A 13,563-nucleotide genomic window follows, 5' to 3' on the forward strand; every position below is an offset into this window, starting at 1 on the left:
ACCAAATAACAGAGGTGGGACCAAGTCATTGCTTTGCAAGTCACAAGTAAGTCTCAAGTCTTTGCCCTCAAGTCTCGAGTCAAGTCCCGAGTCAAGACAGGCAAGTCCCGAGTCAAGTCCAAAGTCAAGACTGGAAAGTCTCAAGTCAAGTCCCAAGTCCTGCATTTTGAGTTTCGAGTCCTTTCAAGTCCTTTTAACCACAGACCAATATATTTACACATATTGTGTATGCTTTTAAAACGCTGTATTTATTTATTAAAACAAGTGCATTTGAAATTGCAATAGTGCTGACATTGCACTTCATAATAGCACTATTAACCAGTCATTTTAAACATTTAACTCATTCCTTTACAGAATAAACACATTTGAAAAAACAAGTGCAACTGTACTTATTTGTACAAAAGTGTTAACATTGTATTTCCATGGCATATTGTATTGTAACTAGTTGCACAGCAGTTTCTATCCTGTTCTTACCTTATCTCATTGATCTCATCTCATACTGTATGTGTGTTTATGTGTGCGTACACATGAAAAACATAACAAATACATGAACAAAACAATGAACAGAGTTGTACTTTTTAGATGTCAGGGCCTTATGCAATATGTACACATATTCTTAATATAGTATACATTTTAACTGACCTTTATTTGACTATGTTTGTCTTTTGGTAGGTCGGACATCTGGTCACTTATAGCATATAAGAATATTCTATTAATGTTAAGCAAACTATGAATAATAAAACACGCCAAAACATGTGTCCGTTATCATAGCTACACGTATAACAAAAAAACACGTGAAAATCAGTGGTATTCAGTGAGGTAAAATGAATTAAATGCGCTGACAGTTCATTGCTCCTGCCAAATGAATTGCACTGAGTGGAGCGGATCACCACTCCAAGATGGCGGCCCCGCGTCTCGTCTGCGCCAGTAGGCAGTAGCGCTCGATGCTGCGTACCCTTATAAGATGTCTATGGTTATAACGTTAGCAGTGAGTTTACAGCCTCACTGATTTAACTACACAGCAAATAAAAGTCACGTTACTTAGCCAATAAACGTTATCTTACATTCAAAACGTACCCTTCTTTGTGCAACTGCAAATGTCGAACGAAGTTGGAAGTTGTTGCATCTCCGTCTGTAATATTCCACCTGCGTGATTTGCATACGGCAATTCGTTTTTTGTTGACCAAGTCGTAGTTTTTATACCCGAAGGAAAACCAACTTTGGCATAATTGTTTCTCACTGCTGCGTTGTTTGACAACTCTTCTTCATTGGTTGTCCTGCAATTTGATTGGATGAATGCTGTGTGATGAAAACAACCTGGATCTAATCTGATTTGCTGTTGTACTGAGAGCACACACGCTGACAGGAACAACACGCTGATAGACACAGACGAAGAAAATGAAAAATACGGAGCGCTCCCAAATAACTTTTTAAGCTTTGGGTTTTAGGGAAAGTAGCAAGTCATGTCAAGTCAAAAGGCTCAAGTCCAAGTGAAGTCACAAGTCATTGATGTTAAAGTCTAAGTCGAGTTGCAAGTCTCTTTACATTTTGTCAAGTCGAGTCTAAAGTCATCAAATTCATGACTCGAGTCTGACTCGAGTCCAAGTCATGTGACTCGAGTCCACACCTCTGCCAAATAAACTAGTAAAAACGAAGGTGTGGGATGTTTTTTTCTTTAAAAGCATAAATGTGTCTAAATATGGCCAAGGAAACTCTTCATTGTGGGTTTCCTGAGCATCTCCTTCATCACTAAAGGAAAAATCTGCACAGAGAATCCTGCTGCCATTTTCAGGTATGTTTCTTTTTTCTTTTTTAAACGTCGTCAGCTTGAAGCTATTCTTTGACTCTGACTCCCTTGTTGTCATGCGGCATGTGTGTGTGTCCGTAATGATTTAGCTTCCTTTTCGATGACCCCCCCTATCTTACCTCTGATTGGCCAGTCCGTAATGTCTCGCCCTAACCTGAGCAAATTGTGACTCATCATTTGTAAACCAACCATGGATTTTTTCATATGTACACCAACCAACCATCATAGATTATCTCCATATGTTTTTGTCCTCCCTGGATTTGCAGGCCATTGTCCTTCTTTGTAGCTTATAGCTGTGATGTAAGCTACCTGGCACAAGGGTATAAACATAGCTAGGCTACAGGAATCGCTACTAGTTCAAAAAGTAGCGACGCTACTGGGAAATGTAGTAAAGCTACGTAGCGGCGCTACTTGTAGTGAGCTACTGCCCAACACAGCAACTGTCCTAACGGGACTTCCCATTAAGAAAGAACAACAAAAATATATAAAAAAATAATAATAATTAGAGATGTCCGATAATATCGGACTGCCGATATTATCGGCCGATAAATGCTTTAAAATGTAATATCGGATATTATCGGTATCGGTTTCAAAATTATCGGTTTCAAAAAGTAAAATTGATGACTTTTTAAAACGCAGCTGTGTATACGGGCGTAGGGAGGAGTACAGAGCGCCAATAAACCTTAAAGGCACTGCCTTTGCGTGCCGGCCCAGTCACATAATATCTACGGCTTTTCACACACACACGTGAATGCAAGGCATACTTGATCAACAGCCATACAGGTCACACTGAGGGTAGCCGTATAAACAACTTTAACACTGTTACAAATATGCGCCACACTGTGAACCCACACCAAACAAGAATGACAAACACATTTCGGGAGGACATCCACACCGTAACACAACATAAACACAACAGAACAAATACCCAGAACCCCTTGCAGCACTAACTCTTCCGGGACGCTACAATATACACCCCCCCCCCCAACCCCCCACCAACCTCCTCATGCTCTAAATTCCAAGCTGCTGTTTTGAGGCATGTTAAAAAAAATAATGCACTTTGTGACTTCAATAATAAATATGGCAGTGCCATGTTGGCATTTTTTTCCATAACTTGAGTTGATTTATTTTGGAAAACCTTGTTACATTGTTTAATGCATCCAGCGGGGCATCACAACAAAATTAGGCATAATAATGTGTTAATTCCACGACTGTATATATTGGTATCGGTTGATATCGGTATCAGTAATTAAGAGTTGGATAATATCGATATCGGCAAAAAAGCCATTATCGGACATCTCTATCAATTATCAAAGAAAATAATAATAAATAAATAAATAAAAGGAAGCATAACCAGACAAGAAGACGCCTAACATATATATATACACTATATATACACACATACATATATATATATACAGTATATATACACACATACATATATATATATATATATATATATATATATATATATATATATATATATATATATATATATATATATATATATATATATATATATATATATATACACACATATATATATATATATATATATATATATATATATATATATATATACATATATATATATATATATATATATATATATATATATATATATATATATATATATATATATACACACACACATATATATATATATATATACACACATACATATATATATATATGAGAGAGAGAGAGAGAGAGAGAGAGAGAGAGAGAGAGAGAGAGAGGTATCTATATCTATATATATATATACATATATAACATACTTGCCAACCTTGAGACCTCCAATATCGGGAGGTGGGGGGTAGGGGGTTCGGGGGGCGTGGTTGGGAGCGTGGTTATTTACAGCTAGAATTCACCAACTCGAGTATTTCATATATATATATATATGTATATATATATATATATATATATATATATATATATATATATATATATATATATATATATATATATATATATATATATATATATATATATATATATATATATATATATATATATATATATATGTGTGTGTATGAAATACTTGACTTTCAGTGAATTCTAGCTATATATATATATATATATATATATATATATATATATATATATATATATATATATATATATATATATATATATATATATATATATATATATATTTATTTATTTATTTTATTTACATAAAAGAAATACTTGAATTTCAGTGTTCCGGTGGCTATCCATTAGATGGCAGTATTGTCCTGTTTAACTTCTCCGTTCATGATGAGTATATCATTTCGGCCACCGTGTTCAATGGAGAAGTCTGGTCTACATATTTACAGGCAACATACACCTTCCCCTTCGAACTGTCCTGGATGAACTGAAATTCTTGTTTCCATTCGTTTGAATTCGTTAGGCAAGCTGTTTATATTGTGGGAAAGCGGACGTGAGAACAGGCTGTCCCCACTCAGTCTCAGGTCCGCATTGAGCTGGAGGGGGCGTGGCCTCCAGCTCCGGCTGAATATCGGGAGTTTGTCGGGAGAAAATCTCTGCCAGGAGGTTGTCGGAAGAGGCGCTGAATACCGGGATTCTCCCGCTAAAAACGGGAGGGTTGGCAAGTATGATATATAATATTATATAATATATACACAATATAATAAACTAAAAATGAAATCTCAGTCAAAATTGCGTGTGAACTCTGACAAGCCAAAGCTGAATGAAATACTAACAGTAAGCACGTGTCAAGTATCAAAAGATACGTCTCTAAGACAAAATTAGCTTAAAAAGTTAAAATGATAACAGTTAGCAAATATACGTCAACTACCAAAATATATGATTCTGAGCTGAACACCTAACAGGACTTCCCATTAAGAATGGCAGAAACTGATTAGGAAGAATCTTGAAAGAAAAACCAAAAAAAATAAAATAATAATAATAATTAAAGGCTTACTGAAATGAATTTTTTAAATTTAAACGGGGATAGCAGATCCATTCTATGTGTCATACTTGATCATTTCGCGATATTGCCATATTTTTGCTGAAAGGATTTAGTAGAGAACATCGACGATAAAGTTGCAACTTTTGGTCGCTGATAAAAAAAAAGCCTTGCCTGTACCGGAAGTAGCGTCACGTCAACAGTTGAAAGTCTCCTCACATTTCCCCATTGTTTTCAATGCAGCTAGAGCGATTCGGACCGAGAAAGCGACGATTACCCCAATAATTTGAGCCAGGATGAAAGATCGTGGATGAGGAACATTAGAGTGACGGACTAGAATGCAGTGCAAGACATATCTTTTTTCGCTCTGACCGTAACTTAGGTACAAGCTGGCTCATTGGATTCCACACTCTCTCCTTTTTTTATTGTGGATCACGGATTTGTATTTTAAACCACCTCGGATACTATATCCTCTTGAAAATGAGAGTCGAGAACGCGAAATGGACATTCACAGTGACTTTTATCTCCACGACAATACACCGGCGAAACACTTTAGCTACAGAGCTAACGTGATAGCATCGTGCTTAACTGCATACAGAAACAAAATAAATAAACCCCTGACTGGAAGGATAGATAGAAAATCAACAATACTATTAAACCATGGACATGTAACTAAACGGTTAATGCTTTCCAGCCTGGTGAAGGTTAACAATGCTGTTGCTAACGACGCCATTGAAGCTAACTTAGCAACCGGACCTCACAGAGCTATGCTAAAAACATTAGCTATCCACCTACGCCAGCCAGCCCTCATCTGCTCATCAACACCCATGCTCACCTGCGTTCCAGCGATCGACGGTGCGACGAAGGACTTCACCCGATCACAGATGCGGTCGGCGAGACGGAGGAAGTTAAGGTGAGTTCGGCGGCTAGCGCGTCTGCTATCCATCTCTGTCCTCCTGGTTGTGTTGCTGTAGTCCGCCAACTACAACTTTCTTCTTTGCAGTCTCCATTGTTCACTAAACAAATTGCAAAAGACTCACCAACACAGATGTCCAGAATACTGTGGAATTTTGAGAGGAAAACAGAGTTTTTTTGTATCGGATTCAATGTGCCCGCATACTTCCCGTTTCAACGATTGACGTCACGCGCATACGTCATCATACATAGACATTTTCAACCGGAAGTTTAGCAGGAAATTTAAAATTGCACTTTATAAGTTAACTCGGCCGTATTGGCCTGTGTTGCAATTGTTATGAGATTAGCCTATATGTGTGTGGCCCTTTAACTGCTGCGAGGTGAGTGACGTCAGTGAGAGTGTGGGCGAGAGAGAAGAGAGGGAGCGGTAGCGTGAGTGTGGGCGAAAACTAGTTGTTGTGGTGGATTGGCTGTGTGCAGACATTAATAAAGTTACGAGTTGCCACATTATTCACCCTGGAGTCCGGAGCTAAGGAGACCCACTGCCGGGTAGAGTGAAGGGTGTTGCCCCCGAGATACATCGGCCCTGGAGGAGTCTCCCCTGCGCCCCTCGACTACGGTCTGGGGAGCCGGAAGCAGGAAAGGTGCAACATTGGCGACCACGAAGGGACTCCCTCACGTAAATGGAACGGCAGTGGTGAGCAAAGGACGATAAAATAAACAGCAGAAGAATAAGCAGAGAAGCTAATTGTTTGCCTGCGTAAACTAGCCAAGATGGCGGATGCTAGCTGTCGTAGCCCACGCTATTCAAAGTCCAACCCGTTCGTGACGATGAACGACGGTGATGTGGAAAGGGAAACAGACTATGTGAGCGAAGAAAACGCAAGTTGTTATGGCATTTCTAGCCTGTCATATTGTGCAGATGGATCTGCTGGAGTGATGAATGCAGCGGCCAAGGTGCCACGTGAGCTCATTCGACCTACGTTCTCAAGCACAAACCCTTTCATTAAGTCCGGGGAGGACAGTAGCTGCCATCAATGCGACATGGCTGACATTAAAAGTAGCTCACGTTTTCACAAACACCAAACAGACAACTTTTTTCCACCACCTGCTGCTATTGCAACGCCACATTCAAATCCTTTTTCCCTGGCGCACCAGGAGAGTTATATCCACAGCACTCCCCAGACATGTGGCCCCCCAGCCCCCACTTGCCCCTGCCTGCATACAACATGCCCTTCTCCATCTAAAGACATTAATTATGGACATTTGCCTGGGCCAGGGCACAGTCAGAGTGTCAAGCTAATGGGCTCTCTTTGCAAAAGTGAGCAGCCAAGATTACAAGGAGCCAAGCCATGCTCTGCTCTACATCAGCCTTCTTCAGAGAGTGAGGACGACTATGATCCAAGGGAGAGAGTCCCCACCTTGAGACCCGGCCAGTATGATGGCACCACACCCTGGAAGGAGTTCCTGCACCGGTTTGAGAGTTGTGCTGAAGCTAACTACTGGTCCGTGAAGACAATGGCTGTTCAGCTGAAGTTCTGCCTGGTGGGTGCAGCTGGGGCCATCATCCACAGAAACCCCAGATCAGCCCAGTGGGGCTACTGCCGCCTGGTGGAGGAAATGGAAACTGCATATGGTCCCTCTTCACAACATGCAGCTGCAGTGGCTATTGAATTAAGGCGACGTACCTGCAAACCAGGTGAAGCTCTTCATGTTTTGAGAGACGACATCTATGAGGGGGTAGCCTATAGCAACAGGACTGATGCTGAGCAGGATGCTATAGGAGTTGAAGTGTTCATTAATGCTCTGGGGGATGTGAACACTGTACAGAAGCTCTTAGAGCAGCACCCCCAGACACTAGCCCAAGCATTTGACATTGCCCGTCGTTATGAAACCACAAGGCGAGCAGCATCATATGTGGCCGGCCTCATGCACTCTGGAGCCCGTGATATAGCTGAACGCAGACCCCGTGCTGCCCTAATAAGAGAGGGTACAGAAGAGGAGGAATTAGGGCCTGTTACAGCACCCCCATCAGCTGGTTTTAAGCACGAGTCCCCCAGCTACAGTCACACACAATATAAAGGGAGGAGCCATAAAGACATTAAATGGGATGAGGTGCAGTGTCATAACTGTTCAGGCCAGGGTCACATGAAAAGCAATTGCCCTTCACCAAGAAAAACAGCCAGAGCTCAAGCTTCAACCATGTTCCCCCAAAGCTCCAAGTCTACTATACTTCACCTTAAAGCACAAGGTCATGAAATGAGCATTCACATGGTTGTGTATGGGCTAGAAGTGTGTGCTGTTTTGGACAGTGGAGCGCGGAAAAGTGTTTTTCCTCTGCGTCATTATGACTCTATCCATCTGGATGTCCGTCCTCCACTTCAGTCGTCCGCCGTGGAGACCCTGATCGGTGTTGGGCCTGGCGATATACCTGTGCTTGGTGAAGCTTGCATACCTGTCCTGATCAACAACCGTCAGGTGAGCATCTGCTTCCTGGTTGCTGATATAGCTGGGGACGAGGCCCTCCTGGGCCACCCATTCCTAACCCAAGCTCAGGCCCGTCTTGACTTTGGAAATCATCGGATCGTGCTTTTCGGGGAAGAGGTACCTTATTTTGACTCCACAAATAAACCAAAGGCGCACGCAGTGAGAGTGGCCCGGACTGTGGTGCTGGAGGCTGGGCAGGAGTATGTGGTAAAAGGCAATATCCACCTTAAAGATCCCATTAAAGGAGAATTAATGCTGAGCCCCACTAAAGGTTTCGTTGAAAAGCACAGACTGTTAGTGGCCCGAGTCCTAGTGGACGTTCACCCCCATAAAACCATGCCCCTTCACATCTTCAATCCCGGCAGCAGTGCCGTAACCATCAGAAAGGGGGCCACGGTGGGGCTCCTCCAACCAGCAAAGGTTCTTCAGTCTGCAAACACTGTGGACTACAAACAGCCTGAACAGACTGCCAACAACCCTCCCTCTGTTCCCCAGCACCTACAGGATCTCTACGCCGAGAGCGCTACTGAACTAAACAAAGAGGAGCAACTGCAGCTAGCGCAGCTGCTGTGTACTTACAGCAACGTGTTCTCCACCGGATCCGCTGACCTCGGCAGGACCACCCTGGTTCAACATGACATTGTAACCTTGCCAGGCGTCCCGGTCAAACAACCACCACGCCGAATGGGGTCGGAGAAGCAACAGGATGCTGACCAACAGATACAACAGAGCCTGGAGGCAGGATTAGCGCGCCGCAGCAACAGCAGCTGGGCTTCACCCATAGTGATGGTGCGTAAAAAAGATGGAACGTACCGTCTCTGTATAGACTATAGAGCACTTAATGACTGCACAGTTAAAGACGCATATCCTCTTCCCCGCATCCAGGATACGCTGGACACCCTCTCTGCTGCCAAGTGGTTCAGCACACTGGACCTTGCGGCCGGCTACTGGCAAGTTGAACTGACCCCGAGAGCACGCAAAGCAGCAGCCTTCTGCACCAAAGATGGACTGTTTGAATGGAATGTCATGCCATTTGGACTGTGTAATGCTCCAGCGACGTTTCAGTGCTTGATGGACCGTGTGCTGCCAGGCATGCAGTGGGAGACCTGCCTTGTATATCTGGATGACGTCATTGTTCTGGGCAGCAACGTGCCACAGATGTTGCAGCGGCTGGGGCAGGTTTTCAGTCGCCTCCACCAGGCTAAACTGAAACTAAAACCGTCAAAATGCTGCCTCTTCCGTCGCCAAGTGGCCTACCTAGGTCACGTTGTCTCAGAGAACGGTGTGGCTACTGACCCAGGCAAAGTCCGGAAGGTGCAGGAGTGGCCAACACCATTGTCACTCAAAGATGTCCGCCGTTTTGTTGGCCTCTCTTCTTACTATCGGAGGTTTATTAAGAACTTTGCTTGTATTGCAGAGCCTCTCCATGCCCTGACCAAGAAACATGTCCAGTTACGTTGGTCTGAGGAATGCCAGGGGGCATTTGATGATCTCAAAAGTCGGCTAACAACGGCGCCGATCCTGGGGTATCCGCTTGACCAGGGCGACATGATACTGGACACAGACGCCAGCGACGTCGGCATCGGCGCTGTCCTCTCGCAAGTTCAACAAGGTGTGGAACGTGTGCTCGCCTATGGGAGCCGCAAGCTGTCCAAAACTGAACAAAATTACTGCACTACGCGGAGGGAACTGCTAGCCGTGGTGGATTTCACATCCCACTTCCGCCAGTATCTCCTGGGGAGGCGGTTTACTGTTCGCACCGACCACAGTAGCCTCCGGTGGCTCACTAAAATGAAGTAACCTGAGGGGCAACTCGCCAGGTGGCTCGAAAGACTCGGCGAATACAACTTTGAGATCGTCCATCGCCCTGGCCAGCTTCACGGCAATGCAGACAGCCTCTCCCGGAGACCTTGCCGTCAGTTCTGCCCTTGTAAGCTCCAGAACCCTTCTATTCCTCAGTTGAGCGTCAGTCACCAGGCTGTGCAGTGCGACTTGTACTCTGACATCAACCAGGCGATGCTGAGTCCAGTGGGGGTAGTCAAGGCCCCGCCAGCTGACTGGGATAACTTAAAGTCCCCAGAGAAAATATTCCTGACCAAGACAAAAGAAAATAAACTGTTTGGCGGTTGGTCCCTGGAGGAACTGCGACAAGCCCAGGAAGACGATGCAGATATCGCACCTATCAGGACCTGGCTGACAACCAGTGAAGAACGTCCTGCATGGGTGACAGTCTCACCATGCAGCCCAGCCACAAAAACGTATTGGAGCCAGTGGAAACGCCTCTACATCAAAGACGGTATACTAGTGAGACGGTTCTACTGCCTGGACGACACCCAATTTTATCCACAAGTGGTGCTGCCCCACATTTTCCGGGCCGATATCATGAGACAGATGCATGACGGACAGGTTGGTGGACATTTTGGGGTTGAGCGCACTGTAGCACGACTGCAGACTCGGTATTTCTGGTACAGAATGCAGGAGGATGTCGCTCTCTGGTGTAATACCTGCACCAGCTGCGCATCAAAAGCCAGGCCACGGAAGACACCGCAAGCCCCCATGGGTACCGTTCGAGTCGGAGCCCCTATGGAACGCACTGCTTTGGATATTATGGGACCGTTGAATGAAGCTGAGTGCAAAAACAGATATGTATTAGTGATACAGGACTATTTTACAAAATGGGTTGAAGCTTTTCCCATTCCTAATGAACAAGCCGTAACTGTGGCTGAAGTGCTTGCCTCTGAGTGGGTGTGTCGCTATGGAGCCCCACAGGCACTGCACAGTGATCAAGGTAGGAACTTCGAGTCGGAGGTGTTCCAAGAAATGTGCGCGCTGTTTGGAATCGACAAAACACACACAACTCCTTTTCGTCCTCAATCTGACGGACAGGTTGAAAGGTTCAACGCAACTCTACAAAAGATCCTGGCCACGACAGCCGAGCGTTGCCACTGGGACTGGGATTTAATGATTCCCTACGCTGTCATGGCCTACAGGGCAACAAAGCACAGTTCAACTGGTTTCACTCCAAACTACATGATGTTTGGCCGGGAAGTGAGCGAGCCAGTGGACCTGGTATCCAGCCTGCCACCGGACCCTGACCCAGCTCCCTCGGGCCCGGCCTTTGTCCAGCACCTTCGAGAGCGGCTAGAGCTGGCGCACCAAATCACCAGAGATGCTCTCGGAGAATCTGTAAAACGTGCAAAGAGACAATATGACAAGAACTGTTACCGCACACATTACCACATTGGTGATGCTGTGTAGTACCTCATCAAAGGAACAAGGCAATCCAAGAACAAAGTGAGGAAGTTCCTCCCGTCTTATGAGGGGCCATTCTTCGTGTTGGGTCAGTTGGACGACCTGGTCTATCGAATCCAGAAAGGGCCGAGAACTAAGGTAAAGGTGGTTCACCCCGATCAGCTAAAGCCTTATCGCTGCCGTGACCCACTGGACAACACCTGGGTCCTGGAGCAAGCACAGAGCTGGACACCAACGGAGGTGTCACCCCCGGAGGATGTCGATTCTGCTGACTCTTTACTGGGTCTGCCTCAGTTTTTTTCCGGCGCCGACACTGATGACAGCTGCAGCTACCCATCATCGGATCAAGCCATGGGTATTCCTGTGGCTTCTCACCCTTTCACCACTCAGCTTGGCTCTCCCGTTCCGGTGGACTTAGAGGACAGTGGGGGTGGTGCAACAGTGTCACATCCTCAGAACCCTCGTTCTCAAAGGCCCCACCGTAGGCGTAGATCACCAGCAAAGTTTGGTGAGTGGGTGGCTCACTAAGTGCTGAATTCATGTTCAGTTAAAAAAAAAAGGGGAAAAAAAGGGGTTGCTTACTGCCTTATGTTTTGTATTTCCCTTTAGAAGGCAAAAAGGTCTTATAGGTTTTTTTTTTACTGCATGACCTGTTCAAGCTAATAGTATTTTTCTATACGTAAAAAAGGCAACTTGACAATGGTTGGTGTATGCACAATGCGTAATAGGCAATTGGTGTATTTTTCTGTGAATATTTGGAGTTATTACAGGGGACTCAGTTACCGTTACACTTAAAAATGCTAATTGCTTCTCCTCCCAAATTGTAGCCTGAGTATTGGACATGCTAATGTTTCTTTTAGAGCTGTTTCGCTCAACTGTAATGTGTGCACTAAACACATGGGCTGTTGAACTGTTGCAATTGCACTACAAGCTACATTATTGCACCCCCTTTAAGTTGACTCCTACTAGTCATGCTGCATCCTTTCAATTGTATTGAATGTATATGGAACTGTATGTCTGTATGGAAATGTCAATGTTTATTACTATGCTGGAGTGAAATTGTGTTTTAATTGTCATCCAGAGTGGGGGTAGTGTTATGAGATTAGCCTATATGTGTGTGGCCCTTTAACTGCTGCGAGGTGAGTGACGTCAGTGAGAGTGTGGGCGAGAGAGAAGAGAGGGAGCGGTAGCGTGAGTGTGGGCGAAAACTAGTTGTTGTGGTGGATTGGCTGTGTGCAGACATTAATAAAGTTACGAGTTGCCACTAATCGCCGGACTCATTATTCACCCTGGAGTCCGGAGCTAAGGAGACCCACTGCCGGGTAGAGTGAAGGGTGTTGCCCCCGAGATACATCGGCCCTGGAGGAGTCTCCCCTGCGCCCCTCGACTACGGTCTGGGGAGCCGGAAGCAGGAAAGGTGCAACACAATGTTAAGATTTCATCATTGATATATAAACTATCAGACTGCGTGGTCGGTAGTAGTGAGTTTCAGTAGGCCTTTAAGCATAATAATAATAATTTCAAAAAAAGAAAGCATAACCAGACAAGATGAAGCCTAATATAGCATATACATCAAGTAACAAAATATATGATTCTGAGCTGTACACCTGCAAAAAGAGCTAAAAAAAAAAGCTGGCATGTTAACATGCTAACAGTGTGCCAAAACCCAAAACATCTGAGGTGTCTTCCTGCAAGATTTGCAAACAGTTAACATGCGTGACGAACATTATAGCTACAAAAACCGCTAACCATTGATTGATTAATATTAGCAAGGAGCATTTTGACAAAAGTTAACATGAGTCAAGTACCAAAATATATAACACTGAGGTGTATACAGTACCTGCTAAATTAGCTGACGAAAAACTAGCATGCTGACAATTGACTAACATTAGCAAGTAGAATGTTGTCTTTGGAACGGTTTGAATCGATTGAGAAATGTGGAAGTAGTGACACATTTAATAGAGAATATGACTTGAGGAAAATTGGGGAATGGGACATCAAAATAGATAGCCTCTATGCACTGAAAATGTTAATATGTTGTTAGTAATTGTTGGAATTGGTAGTTTGAATGTCCAGCATGAGTGGAATTTGTTGACGGTGGAATAGTTTGCATCAGTTAAGAAATGTGGGGAATGTGGACATTTGAAAATTGGCCAATTCATTTTAAATGGGAAAAATGTCATGGCAAGCA

Source organism: Entelurus aequoreus, linkage group LG01, assembly GCF_033978785.1.
Source record: "Entelurus aequoreus isolate RoL-2023_Sb linkage group LG01, RoL_Eaeq_v1.1, whole genome shotgun sequence".
Lineage (NCBI taxonomy): Eukaryota > Metazoa > Chordata > Actinopteri > Syngnathiformes > Syngnathidae > Entelurus > Entelurus aequoreus.